Source organism: Fundulus heteroclitus, chromosome 24 (genome assembly GCF_011125445.2).
Source record: "Fundulus heteroclitus isolate FHET01 chromosome 24, MU-UCD_Fhet_4.1, whole genome shotgun sequence".
Taxonomy (NCBI): domain Eukaryota; kingdom Metazoa; phylum Chordata; class Actinopteri; order Cyprinodontiformes; family Fundulidae; genus Fundulus; species Fundulus heteroclitus.
The window spans coordinates 8564590-8577477 of NC_046384.1; the positions used below are offsets into that span (position 1 = coordinate 8564590).

The 12888-nt window shown below is 37.0% G+C and overlaps 1 long non-coding RNA gene across 1 annotated transcript in view; it reads right to left on the reverse strand.

Annotated features, from left to right (window-relative positions):
* Positions 1-9034, reverse strand: part of LOC118557816 — a 61088-nt gene extending 52054 nt beyond the window's left edge. Inside the window, exons 1-2 of the long non-coding RNA XR_004928032.1 lie at positions 8961-9034; positions 7382-7510 (exon numbers count right to left, since the gene is read on the reverse strand). This is a non-coding gene — a long non-coding RNA (uncharacterized LOC118557816). The remainder of the gene's footprint in view (positions 1-7381; positions 7511-8960) is intronic.
* Positions 9035-12888: the final 3854 nt, after the last annotated feature.

The window sequence follows — 12888 nt, forward strand, 5'->3', positions numbered from 1 at the left end:
TTAGTCTTGGTCTAGAACATATTTTGTCCTCTATTTGACATGTTTTTCTTTAAATTACAAATTAAAATAGTAAAACCTCTGGAAAATCAATACCAATGAAAAGATCACTAAAAGAATCTGGCAGCTGGGAAGGAAAATATGAAGAATGGACACTTTGGTACTTCTCAAAGATTATCACAAGACAGAACGAACAAACAGAAACGATGTGAAAGAAGGAAATATTAACCAAAATAGAAGTGAAAGTTTGTTGTTGTTATGAGATTTAAATTGGGTATTTGACTGCATCTTGACAAAAGAAAGAAGAAGTTATTCTTTAGCCTAAAACCATTCAGAGAATACTTCAAACTGCTTATATTACCAATTATAATGGTATTTTTTATGCTAAATCATTAATAACAACCGTCAAAAATTATTTATTTTTACTTCAGCCTAATCTTTTTCTTATAGAGAGCAATAACCACAGTAATACATTTTTAGCCCCCCTTCAACCACGTCTACGATAATCCTAAAACAATTTGCAGTGAAGACATTGAATGCAGATCAATAGACGGCCAGCTAATTAACCTAAAACGCACAGCTTCCATCCAGCGTGAGATAAATTCACAAAACAATTGACATTTACCAGCATGACCTTTACATTATTATTTCATGGCCAATGTTTAAGCTCAAACCTGACCCAGAAACAGTCCCAGAAGAGCGCTTTGTAGTAGATGATGGAGGGGCCTCTGTCAGGATGACGCCAAGGTGGTAATCAGACCAGGACTTTCCCTGAATTGATCAATACGAGGACTGCAGGGTGTTCACGTCTTTCAGCTCAGCAGGATTATCAGGTTGGAGTTATCCATCATGGACCGAGAGGTGGTCGATGGCACAGCAGCCACAAGGTAATAAGAGGAAAGAAAGAGTGTTGCTTCTGAAAAATGTGCTTGTTTTAGAAGTTTGTTTGGTTTTAGGTAGACTAGTAATTTATGAACACAGTAAAGTTTTAAAGATTGCTTTTCTGTAGCTTCTGAAGGCTTACAGAGGAGTGAAAATAATATTCCCCCTTCACATATTTCTTCTGCTTTTGCTTTTTGTCATTCTAAAATATTTCTAACTAATTATAACATCAAATACAGATACATACATAATGTAGTTTCCAAATGACGACTTCCTTAATTAACGTCGAAAGGTATCCACACCAATCTGGCCGATTACTTGAAATATATTTGTAAAATCCATAGACCTTTCTGACAACATGAAGTAGCCAAACACATTTTGCCCCAAACTGCAGAAATCCAAAGAGAAAAAGTCATTGACATATCAGTCAGGGTTAAAAAGACATTTCTAAAGTGTTGGACTTCAGTCAACCACAATGAGAAGCGCCTTCCACTAACTGTAGAAAACGGAGCAGCAGTGTCTTGCTCCTGACCCAATAATACACAAATATACAAAATCTAAAATGTCCATCAGGTGGTTTTTGAAAACTACCGCAAAATTAATTAAAATCATTCTCAGTTGTCACCCAGGATAAAAGTAACATTTCCTATAAACAATCGCAACTACTTCGGCTCAGAGTGTAGCCCGTGTTTACTTCCTGGTTCCTGAGCCAATCATATGAGAATTCCGCTAAATAAACAAACTGCATGCTACGCTAATAAATCGCTAACCTGAAAATAGACAGAAGGACCGCTGAGCTCACTATTGTAACTCCGACTCGCTACGGAGGCGTACGAGACGGAGCTGCTTTTATACGCTACTGACGCGCCAGTTTCTCCAAGTGACGTCACAAAAATGTTTAAATCAATACCGGTGCTGGTACGAAATGTAATGCAAGACACCCGTTGAACCTTAGGAGGGCGCCACACTGACGGTCTTAGACACAAAAGTGGGATTTTCAACAAACGTGTAGTAAATTATAAAACTTTGTGTAGCATCCATACTAAAAGTGTACGTGTTCCAAGAAAAAGAAAAACATCAGATGTATAACACCATGCGCACGCACACCAGCACACAGTTTCCCTTTATAGATCACAGCTGTACCTGCAAGTTTGCGTACCTGGTTCCACTTAATGTTCTGCCCTCCAAACGCCCAGATTCAACCATAAATGGTCAATGCAAAGCACCTCATGAATGAGTCGCATGATAATTTTTTTCATCACAGTGAAGTGGCAACAACAGAGAAAAGCACAGCATTACACACACAAGTGTATTGGACCGTTTACACCAGTTAAAGTACCGTATATTTCGGACTATAAGTTGCTCCGGAATATAAATCATCAGTCAAAAACGTGTAATAAATAAGAAAGAAAAACAAATTTTAAAAAAATCGCACTGGACTGTTGGCATTTATTTTAGACATTTATTCCACACAAGCCAAGACTAAAGACTGATTTAATCTGGTAAACCACTTTATTAAATTACAGAGCTGCATCCACAACCGGCTGAATAACATCAAACATACCTGGGAGGATGAATGGAGTAAATTAGCAACTCCTACCAGGAAGATTTTATGCAGCGCATTTCAGCGTAACAGCCTGTCACGCAGAAAGTTGACAAAATTATGCCTAAATTAGACCGTAAGCGTAGCGGTTCTGTGTTAAGCTATGACACAGATGTTTCAGAGCAACATAGCGCTCACGTGCATCAGCCAAGTTGTAACCCGCTGGACAACAGAGCTGTAAGCTAGCGCTAGCTGTTATTAGCTTCACGGACAGCCCAATAAAAGGATTCTGCACCACGCAACGCTCCCATGCATGAACGCAAACTGAAACAGCGAAACAACGTACAATTTTTAAGTGCTACAGGAGCAGGATAGTTTTCACAAGTCTAGAGCGCCCTCTTGTGGTTATAGACTGATGTTTACTACTTGATTCATGCCGGTCAACTTAAATTTTATATATAAGTCGCACCTGAATATAAGTCGCAGGATCAGCGAAACTATGGAAAAAAAAGTGCGATTTACAGTCCGATCAATACAGTGATCACCTCACACCTTGTCACAATAATCTGTAAAACTGTGGCACATGTCATCCTGACGATCATCGAGGAGAGGAATGTGATGGTGGAAAACCCAGATATAATGTTTTTCAGACTTTTATATAAACTTTAAGCAGGCATATAGGCATTTTTCTTATTTTTATTAAAAGTCCTTACGTATAGTTAAGTGTCACTAGTCCAAGCATGGATAACACTGGGGTTTTGAATGCTTGAATCTATAATTAAAGTCTGGACTAAATTGAACGTTTTGTCTTCACGTTAAGCATAAGCATCCGTTTTTTTTTTTTCTTTTTTTATATCCCGAGTTTTGCATGGAAAGTGACGTACGCACATTATAGACCCCTTTTTGTCCGCAAGCCTTATAAATGAGATCCCTGGAAATGTAGAAAGCACTTTACGACAACACGTTAACAGTTAATTAGCAAAAAAAAAGTTGATTGTGTTACCTTTTAATCCAGCTTTCCTTGACATCCTGTAGCTTTGTTTGGTTTACCGACTTTAGTTACGTTCCTTAGTTTAACATATGTTACATGTATTTATTTTTCCAAAACAAGGATTAGCCTACTTTAGCTTAGTTTAGCTTATGTTAGTATCCATCAACTTAGCTAACTTTAGGTTAGCTTTGCGTACCATAAGCAAGGGGCTTTGATGCATTTAAGCCTTATCCGTCAATCTGTTAAATAATCACCAGACTATGTAGACAGTACTATCAGACAACCAGTTTAACAGTTTATTGGCAAAAAAAAGGTTGATTTGGGGGTGAGTTACCCTTTAAACAGACGAAACATGCTTGAAAACACCAGTGTTGCTGAATAGGAAAGCTATGTAAGGGGAAAATAACTTTCCGGACATGATAGTGAACATTAAATAACGTCACCTGAGCTCTGAGCGCTAAACTTACGCAACTCTGCATTAATATGAACTAGAGAACGAGAACCAAAAGGCTAGTGGTGGAAACGAGGCTTTGCTGTAGTGTTCTGCTTTCAATTTGAGGAGCTCCATCATCCAAAGGGAGCTTGTTCCTGTTTACCAAAAGGGTTCATCCTTGATTTGAGCAGGTAAATAAGACTATTTGCACTTAAAATGGGAACAATTAATCCCCATCATCTTATTTCAAATGCAGGATGTCTAATTATCTTATTTTAGGGGTCAAAATACTCATTCCATTGGCAGATAATCTTATTTACCTGCTCAAATCAAGGATAAATACACTAACTTTACGAACATTTTACTTATTTTTAGATCCATTTGTGCAGTGAGCACCTTGGTCTCCCCAGAATGAGCTGGAAAGTGTCACCTGGGAGAGGTATGTGTAGATTTCCATCCTCCCTCCTCATTGAGGCATTTAAAGCATTTCCCAAAGTGTATCCTGAAATTACAGCCATTATCCAAAACATCTCAAATATATTTCTTTGGCATTGTAAATTAGACCCAGAATTTCCTTTAATTTTTCTGCCGTATTTAAACACCAGCATATTTTTCGTTGCCTCGCTCCCTCCATTCTCCCGTATCTTCTCCTCCGTTTTTTTCAAACCACTTCCCCTCTACCCTCGCTCCTTTCTGCTTGACTGACCACAGGGCTCCATCATCATCATCGTCATCATAAAGCCGTCCCAATTATTGTTATAAAGGCAATAAATCATTTCAGCCTTCATCTACTGTTATTGATGAATGACCACTTATTTGTCATCTAATGCAGTGAAAAATGATGAGCAGGCAGGCAGGTTTTCCCCCCCAGTTCTTCCGCCGGCTGACGTGATCCAGGATAGCAGTGATGGATTGTATCCTTAAACTGTTGTTACATGTTTAATGCGGAGCTCAAATCTGACATCTCACTTAGTCTGCGTTTCTCCACATTAAGACATTCTGCATTAGTGGCATTCTGGAGAGAAGAAACTCTGTTGTAGACTCGCTGTGGTGTTTGAGGTTAGTTTCCTGTTTGGGTCAGGTCACATTTTACTCTAGCACTGCAAATAGGGAACTAAAATTAAGTAATATTTTCTTGAAATTAATGTATTTACCCTTGATTTGAGCAGGCACGTTTAAATGCTCTGCCAGTGGAATAAGATTTTTGCATTTAAAAATAGGAACAATCGTCTCCATCGTCTTATTTTAAGTGCAATATATCTAATTATTCCATTGGCAGATAATCTTATTTACCTGCTCAAATCAAGGACAAATACACTAATTTCAAGAACATTTTACTTACCTTTAGTTCCCTTTTTGGTAGAAGCTGGAAATTGTGATAAACACACTGTGTAACAAGCCTTAAACCCGTCAAAATACTACTCATAAACCAAAAGAACAAGGAAAGTTACAATTATCAAACATACTTAAAAACAGAGCTACATTAAGCAGGAAACTAGGACAAACTAATCACAAACCAGGCAATAAATTGGTCTATAACCAGCATAAGGATGATCAAACTCAAAGTTCTCCCTTCAGATTGAGCTACAAGATGGAATCAAACAATGGTTGTCAACTTTGCCACAGTTTGACTAAAATCATCTGCTGACCTGGGTTTTCTGCAACTTCATTGCATGCGCTGAGGGGAACGCCCACAGTTTTTCTCCCAAGCAGAACACGAGCTTTTAATGGAAGGTTATGCCGAATTTGAGTAAATAATTAAAACGACAGGGAACACCTCAAAGTCTGCTAAAGCCAGGAGAGAGGGCTGGCAAAAAGTAGCAGACAAAATAAATGCGTAAATACTGTCCATGGTAGATGTTTCTATCACTTTCTACAGTATGAATTTTTGCTTGTTAATAATTTTATATTTACTTTGTTCTTTTATGTCAGAGCCTCCAGGGGACCCACTAGGGGAATAAAATGAAGTACAAGAATATTCTACAAAATGGTAGCCTTTAATTATTATACTGTATTTTAAAAAGCAACTTTTTATTCTTTTTTTAAAAGCCACTGTTAAATGATGTGTTTGTCTGTTTATAACAGCCACTAAGAGAAAGGCTGGAAAAAAACATGTTCTTTTTACTCTTGTTGCATGAGGCATGTTTCACTCTTTCTTTTTCTTTCACAAAATGACACATAACGGCATCTTCAACAAAAAAAAATTGTATTTTGACCTGAAAAAAACACAAATTAAGTAGAGAAATTGAACTCCACAACGTGAAAAAGAGAAACATTGCAGTAGAGATCAAGTTGATTCAAAAGGACGTTGAGAGTAATTTCTAATACACCATGTGACAGTAGTATTACTGACTTTACATAATTATCTCTTATTGCAGACAAAATATGACTTGCTGGCTTTTCTTTATAAATAATTGTTTAAATAAAACGACAGGAACTAAGAATTATTTGTTTCGTCTTTTATTAAAGATTAAAAAATGGTGTTCCACAATTCTGTCCCGTCCTCTGCCACTAGATGGTCTAAGTGCGCTGGCTGGACAGACTTTCCTATCTCCTCCGCTTATAAAGCTGCGATCTAATCCTGTTTTCATGAAATAAGCCTGCTCGCGAGCAGGTTCAAGCTTGCGCACATGTTGCTATGACAACAAGTCCAGGATGAGTTTCGAAGAACCAAACGATCCAAGATCATGCCAAATCGTCAACAATCAAATCAAGCTAACTGAGTTAGCGACGTACAAAGAACGGACCCCTGGTGTTAAAAAGTTAAAAACATGGTGCAAACATGCTGTGTCATCAACTGTCGCACTCGTTCACACGGTCGACGATGGATTGAGATTTTTAAATTTACCATGGAGTCAAAGCCAAGAAGCTGAGATCTCTGAACTAACAAATCCATTTTTTCCCTAAACACGATTGGGTTTTTTGTCATTTCTCTGACCGTTGCACCATCTGACCTCGGTAAAAAAACATTTCTTTCTTGCAAAGCTGATATTTGTCTAACCTTTAACTCTTAAATAACCGTTCTCCCTGTAGAACTCGGGTTGTTTAGAAAAGTCCCGATAACAGCTGCTCGTCTACTGTGATGTTTAAGCCGACTGTTGTTTTTGTGTGTTTTTATGCAGATGACTCCTGATTAAATACATCTGAAACATTTATACAAAAATAAAAAAAAGTAATACTTATGATAGGAGGACATAATTTGCTGGACATTTTTCTATACTGGATAATTATGGAAGGCTTAACATAAATATTAATGAAATATGAAGATTACAGTCTTGTTTAACACTTTCTTTTTCTGTCTAAATCGTTAACATGTATGTTTTACAACAGTATTTGGGCCATTTCTTCAGGTAAACATCAATAACAACAACATAAGAGCATAAGAGTAGTTCTATTCATTATATATCTATCTATATAGCCTATATAGATAGATAGATAGATAGATAGATAGATAGATAGATAGATAGATAGATAGATAGATAGATAGATAGATAGATAGATAGATAGATAGATAGATAGATAGATAGATACTCACCTGTTGTGGGTTTTCATTACATCGACAAAGCCAAAATTTAAAAGCCATTCAAGTGTTCTGTCTTCTCGCTCTTTCATGCTAAACATCTCCACCTTCATGATGCATGGAGGAAATCTTCTCTCAACGCACCTATGAAAAATATTTAAGCATCTAAATTACACGGGGAAAAAATTTCTCTCTGCTGGTTCCTGTGTTTTTTAGTCAAAAAGCAAAAATTAATTTATTACATTCAGCCTGTCTTGCAAGAAAATACCTACTTTCTGTCAAATCTGCAGCCAAAGAAGCATTTTAAACCCATTGGAACTACATTAACTACCTCCTTGGTACCCCCGTTTCAAGTGTTTGTGAAGTTTTATTTAATATTCTTGGTACGTTCACTTATAAGCAGGGGGGGAAAAACTAAGTAATTAAGCTAATGGGATACCTAACGTTTTTAATACTGCTTGCAAAAGCTTTATTACTTACAGCAGGGTGAGCTGCAGTACTACATTTACCAAGAACCAGCAAAAATAAATAAATAACAAATACAAACACACATCTATGCTTTTTACAAGATTAAAGTCCTGAGAAACGTTTCAACTATTGATTTGGCTCCAGCTTGAAGAAGTAAACAAAGCAGCTGAAAAAGTGAAAAATGTTCTTTTAAGCATCTACCATGGCAGACAGGAGCTTTTCCATTTAACATTGGCTTGTGTTGTTTTCGCAGCTTAAAACATGTGGCTGATTAAGCTGCACTGAGGGTTTCTTATTTGCACAAGATAGTCTAAAACTCTACAGTCAAACCAGGTTAATGAATACAGATTAGCTACATATCTTTATAAATGCTGACGTATGATATTTTTAACCTCTATTTCCACCAAAGTGCGTTTATTGCATGAATATTAGCATGTTAGGAGTACATTTCTGCCAGTTTTGCACATCTGCAGTGAAAATATACCCGTTTTCATCATAAAACGGCTCAAACTAAGTCAGATTGGATGGAAAGACTGCAAAACTTGTGTGCTTATTTTAATAAAAATAACAACGCTGACACCGTTTTACAATGAAAATTTTTTAATCTGTTAGATTATCTTCATATGCATAAAAATGGATTAAAATACATTTAGAGTATTTTGTATTTTCAGGCCACAAAACATAGTTTTAGGCCAAAAAACTATACTTTGTGTAGATTATATAAGTGTAACTTATTTTACACTATGTGTCTATTTTAAATCACCTCAACAACTGTATAATGATGAACATTATAAATTTCAAGAAATAAATTACATTTGTAACTTAAAGCTACATAACATCAAATTTAGACTTAACAGCTTTTTACTTTTACATTAACTGCATTCTTACTTTAGCATTTTAAATTTTAATCTAAGAAAACTGCTATAGGACATTGACATTGAACTGTATAAAGAGTGATATTATTCTGTGCAGCTAAAGAAAATTAAATTAAATTTAGGCTAACGTCTATTGGCAAAAGCTCAATTTGCTCTATCTATGCTAACGCTTAGCAAGAAATTAGTATACATGCTAATATCCTAAAGGTTTAAAAACAAAAACAAAGCATGGAAATTAATGAACAACTCACCTTCTTTCATTTTCACGGTAAGCAAAAAAAATGCTTGAGGGAAAAAACAACATTTTAGATAAAGTTAAATCAAACTGTGCCATTCGGGATCTCAGGTTAGCACACCTGCTGATTAGCAACGTGCCTGATGACGTTTAGTGACGTCATTTACTGAAAAATAACGTAAACATTAACAAAAACATATATTAAGAACATTTTCTTCTTAATAATAATAATAATAATAATAATGTAAAAAGTGAAGAAAATAATTTATATAAATAATTGAATAAATTATTCTGCTGCATCAAAGTGCAACCAGTTAAATTGTAAGAGTGCATGTTGGTTTTTACTAAATATCTTTTTATACAAAATGTTCTGGCTAACGTGTTTATGTTATGTTTTAATAAAACATAAACGTCTGAAAAACAAAAAGTTTTGATCATTGTCATAATTGGTATCGCCACTAGATGGGGGTATTGCCTCGGCGACCAGAGTTACAATGTAATTTTTGGTGCAATTAAAATATTCGACCACCAGATGGCAATGTTTATCACAGAATTACCAGTTTAATTGGGTTATGTCATCTTAAAGGATTTGTTACCAGCATTGTGCCATCATAAATGTTATTCTATTGTTGATATGAATTTATTGGTATAAGCTGCAAAAAAAAAAATCCTACACGCATTTGGAAGTTATTATTTATTACAGCATTGAACGTAATTTACTAATGTGTTATCAAATGCAGTAGGATTTTTACAAGCAATCGGGCAGCCTCCTTGTGTTTTATTAAAGCTGCATCTACATCTACTGTCAATTTAGATTTTGCTGAACCCAACATGTAGGGGTAAATGGAGTCCAACAGAGTAGGGCTTTTATTCTCTGTAATGTTTTGCAGAAAAAAAAAATGGCTCAGATCCATTTCATTTGTCAAGGGGCTACTTAAGAATGAAAGATTGCCCCCACCCCCACAGCCCCCCTTTTTTTTTTTTTTTTTTCTAAATCCAAGGACATATGAGCTCATGGTGCCTGGCTGGCTGCCTAGAAGGAGGAGGAGGAGGAGCAGGATGTATTCATCAGGTGCATTGCGTCACCACGGGCCAATCGCCTGCTCTCTGGCACGAGCTTTCACAGCAACGTATGCCACAGAGTCAAACATGTTCAGGTTTGGCATGCAGCAACAGGGACAAAAGGAGCATCCCAAGGTCTAATCGACTCCTTGACTTAAGAGATTACAATTCTGATAGGACAACCTGCAAACAAATGCTCACGTCAGGACTGTGAACGGCTTGGTTTTAAAATTTCAAAATAAGTTATCGGCGTTACGTGCCTCGATGCAAAACAAAAATCATAAATTTGGTTCTTTTTCAACAAATTCCTCAAAATAAGGTACCCAAAACGATGATACTTTGCTTAATTAAACATTCTTTATGCATGGTTGCATAAAGATGTCCAGTTTCTGGATTGAAATATATGGGTATCGCTTTCTAATCTCACTTTTAAGTCATGCCGTCAGTGTTTTTGTTTTAATTTGTAGTTTTTACAATAAACCTAAACTCTTATGAGTCGTTTAGAGAGCCGTTTTTGTTATTTTCGGTTAAATTCGACTGTCCATTGCAGTTATTTTGTTTCTATTATGGCAGGAGATTAATGGATCACATACATAGACATATTCAGTAAATTAGAATATGCGCTCTGATGATGTGTCGGATTAAAAGTGGCTTTCAGGTAATGGACATACTCTTAATTATACTCTCATTTGTGTTTGGAAATGCTTTTTTTTGTTGGTCTGATGTGATATTATAGCCTTCTAAGACATTAAGTGTTGGATTTTCATTAGCTGTAAGGGGAAAATCATCTAAATTACTATAAGTAAAGGCTTGAAAAAAATGATTCGTTTTGGTTATTGGTCTACACCAGGTAGGTAAAGTAGTCAGTATGTAAACCAGGAGTCACCAACATGGCAACCTTGGAAGACCACAAAATAAAAAGCACAATCCACCAGTGAATTGCACCTAAAATCTGGTCCAAAATCTTCTGCACGTGCTTTTTCTCATACATACAGCCTGCGTGTATGACTGCATCACTTGTCGTCATCATAGGAAAAACTATTTCTGCTGCTTCCAGGTCTGCTCACTGTAAAAAGGGGAACTAAATGTAAACAGTTTTCTTGAAATTAGTGTATTTTTCCTTGATTTGAGCAGCTAAATAAGACTATTTGCCAATGTGATGTGTATTTTTACCCCTAAAATAAGATAATTTCACATCCTGCACTTGAAATAAGAGGATGGGGATAAAACCAGCAGCGCTCACTGGAACATTTCAGGAAATGATTTGCCACAGTAGGACTTTTTTTCTGCAGGTTTCTTGGCTTTCTGTGCCTTTTTATGCGCATCGTCTTCATGTGTATCCTCACCATTCCACTTCGTTGCGCATAAATTATTGACTAATTTGATTTTATTCGTGCGCATGTGTGGATTAATTTGTTTTTTTATTTTAAAACTTTATTTTTTTAAGGTTATTTTACATGACAAAGCATAATATAAGAGAAAAGAGGTAAAATAAGTGGGGGAAAAACAACAAAAAAACAAAAACATGGACAGTGAACATTCTTCAGAACAGAGGTTGCCAAAGGAGGGGGGACTGCATTACATCGCAAAAAAAAAAAAAAAATTGGACAGATTATTGGATCACAGGGTACAAAATATGTAAATTTCCATCAAGAGTCTTATAAAGGAGGAATTTTTATCCAGAAGGACCAAGTTCAGCCACAACGCGCAGCACTAAACCCCAATTACCACCCCGAGTAGTAAGTTAATAAAACCCAACTCACTTTTAAATTCCTATATATCAACCATTTCAACCAATATTTTTTTTGTTTTGTTTTTCCCGGAGTCTTATGGAGAAGGTAAGTTGTTTTTTTAATGACATTTTGGGAGATTTTAGATTAAACAAAAAACATCGGAAATAGATTCGCTGAGAAAAAACGTGTTCAGGGCTTTCTTTTAAAAATGGGAGAGAGCCGAGAGGATTTTTGTGTCATCCCGACTCCGAGGGACCACGACACCAGGAGGGGAACCGAGGATGGAGGGAATTAAAAGTGAGAGTCTTTGTTTTCATATCAAATCAGAGTCGTGCCTCTCAGCGCTTATTTGGCTGAATGTCAAGAAGCGTTGATGATCCTGGGAGTCTGCGGGGGGGCATATTTCTGTGGCTCTTAAGTCACAGGTGGTGTTTACAGCTAACTTTTTTTTTTTTTTTTTTACCTCCCAGAGCTAAATCACTAGTGTCAGTGACTGTCAGTAGCTTTTGGGCTTTGGGCCACTTAAAGGCAGCCCTGTCAGATCAGATCAAACTTCCTCCTGGAAGCGCAACACAACCCTGGAAATGTTCAGCAGCTCAAATTGGGTAAATGAATCACATTTAAAGGCAACAAAACCACAAATATTCACCAAACGGGGTGCGAACCAAATGCTGATCGCCAGGCTGCAAACCCGAGGCTGCTGGGAAATGTGGTCCAGGGGTCACCGGTGCGCCTGGATGCTGAGCAGCTGTCAGCCTCGCTCAGCTTCAAGCTCGGCGCATCTGCGTCTTCTCAGACGGCTTAACCCGGACGTGAACCCACCACTCGTCCCGTGGAAATTTCCCCCGACAGACAGAAAAGGCGGCGGCGGCCGTCTCCTCTCAGCCGGAGGAAGGCTAAGCGAGCCGCTGCACCTTTTGTCAGCGACGCTTCGCTGACGTAAAAACCGCCATGAGGCGACCTGTCAGGCTGGCCTTCTATTAAATGTGGGAACCAGAGCAACTCGGCTTTCAGAGAAAAGGACTAAATGAAACACAAATAGACGTTTTAAAACAGGGCTGGACGATAATTCAATAACGATATATATCGATCCACAGACATATATCGATAATAGAAAAAAAGGGCCAATAAAAAGTTCAATAGAACAGT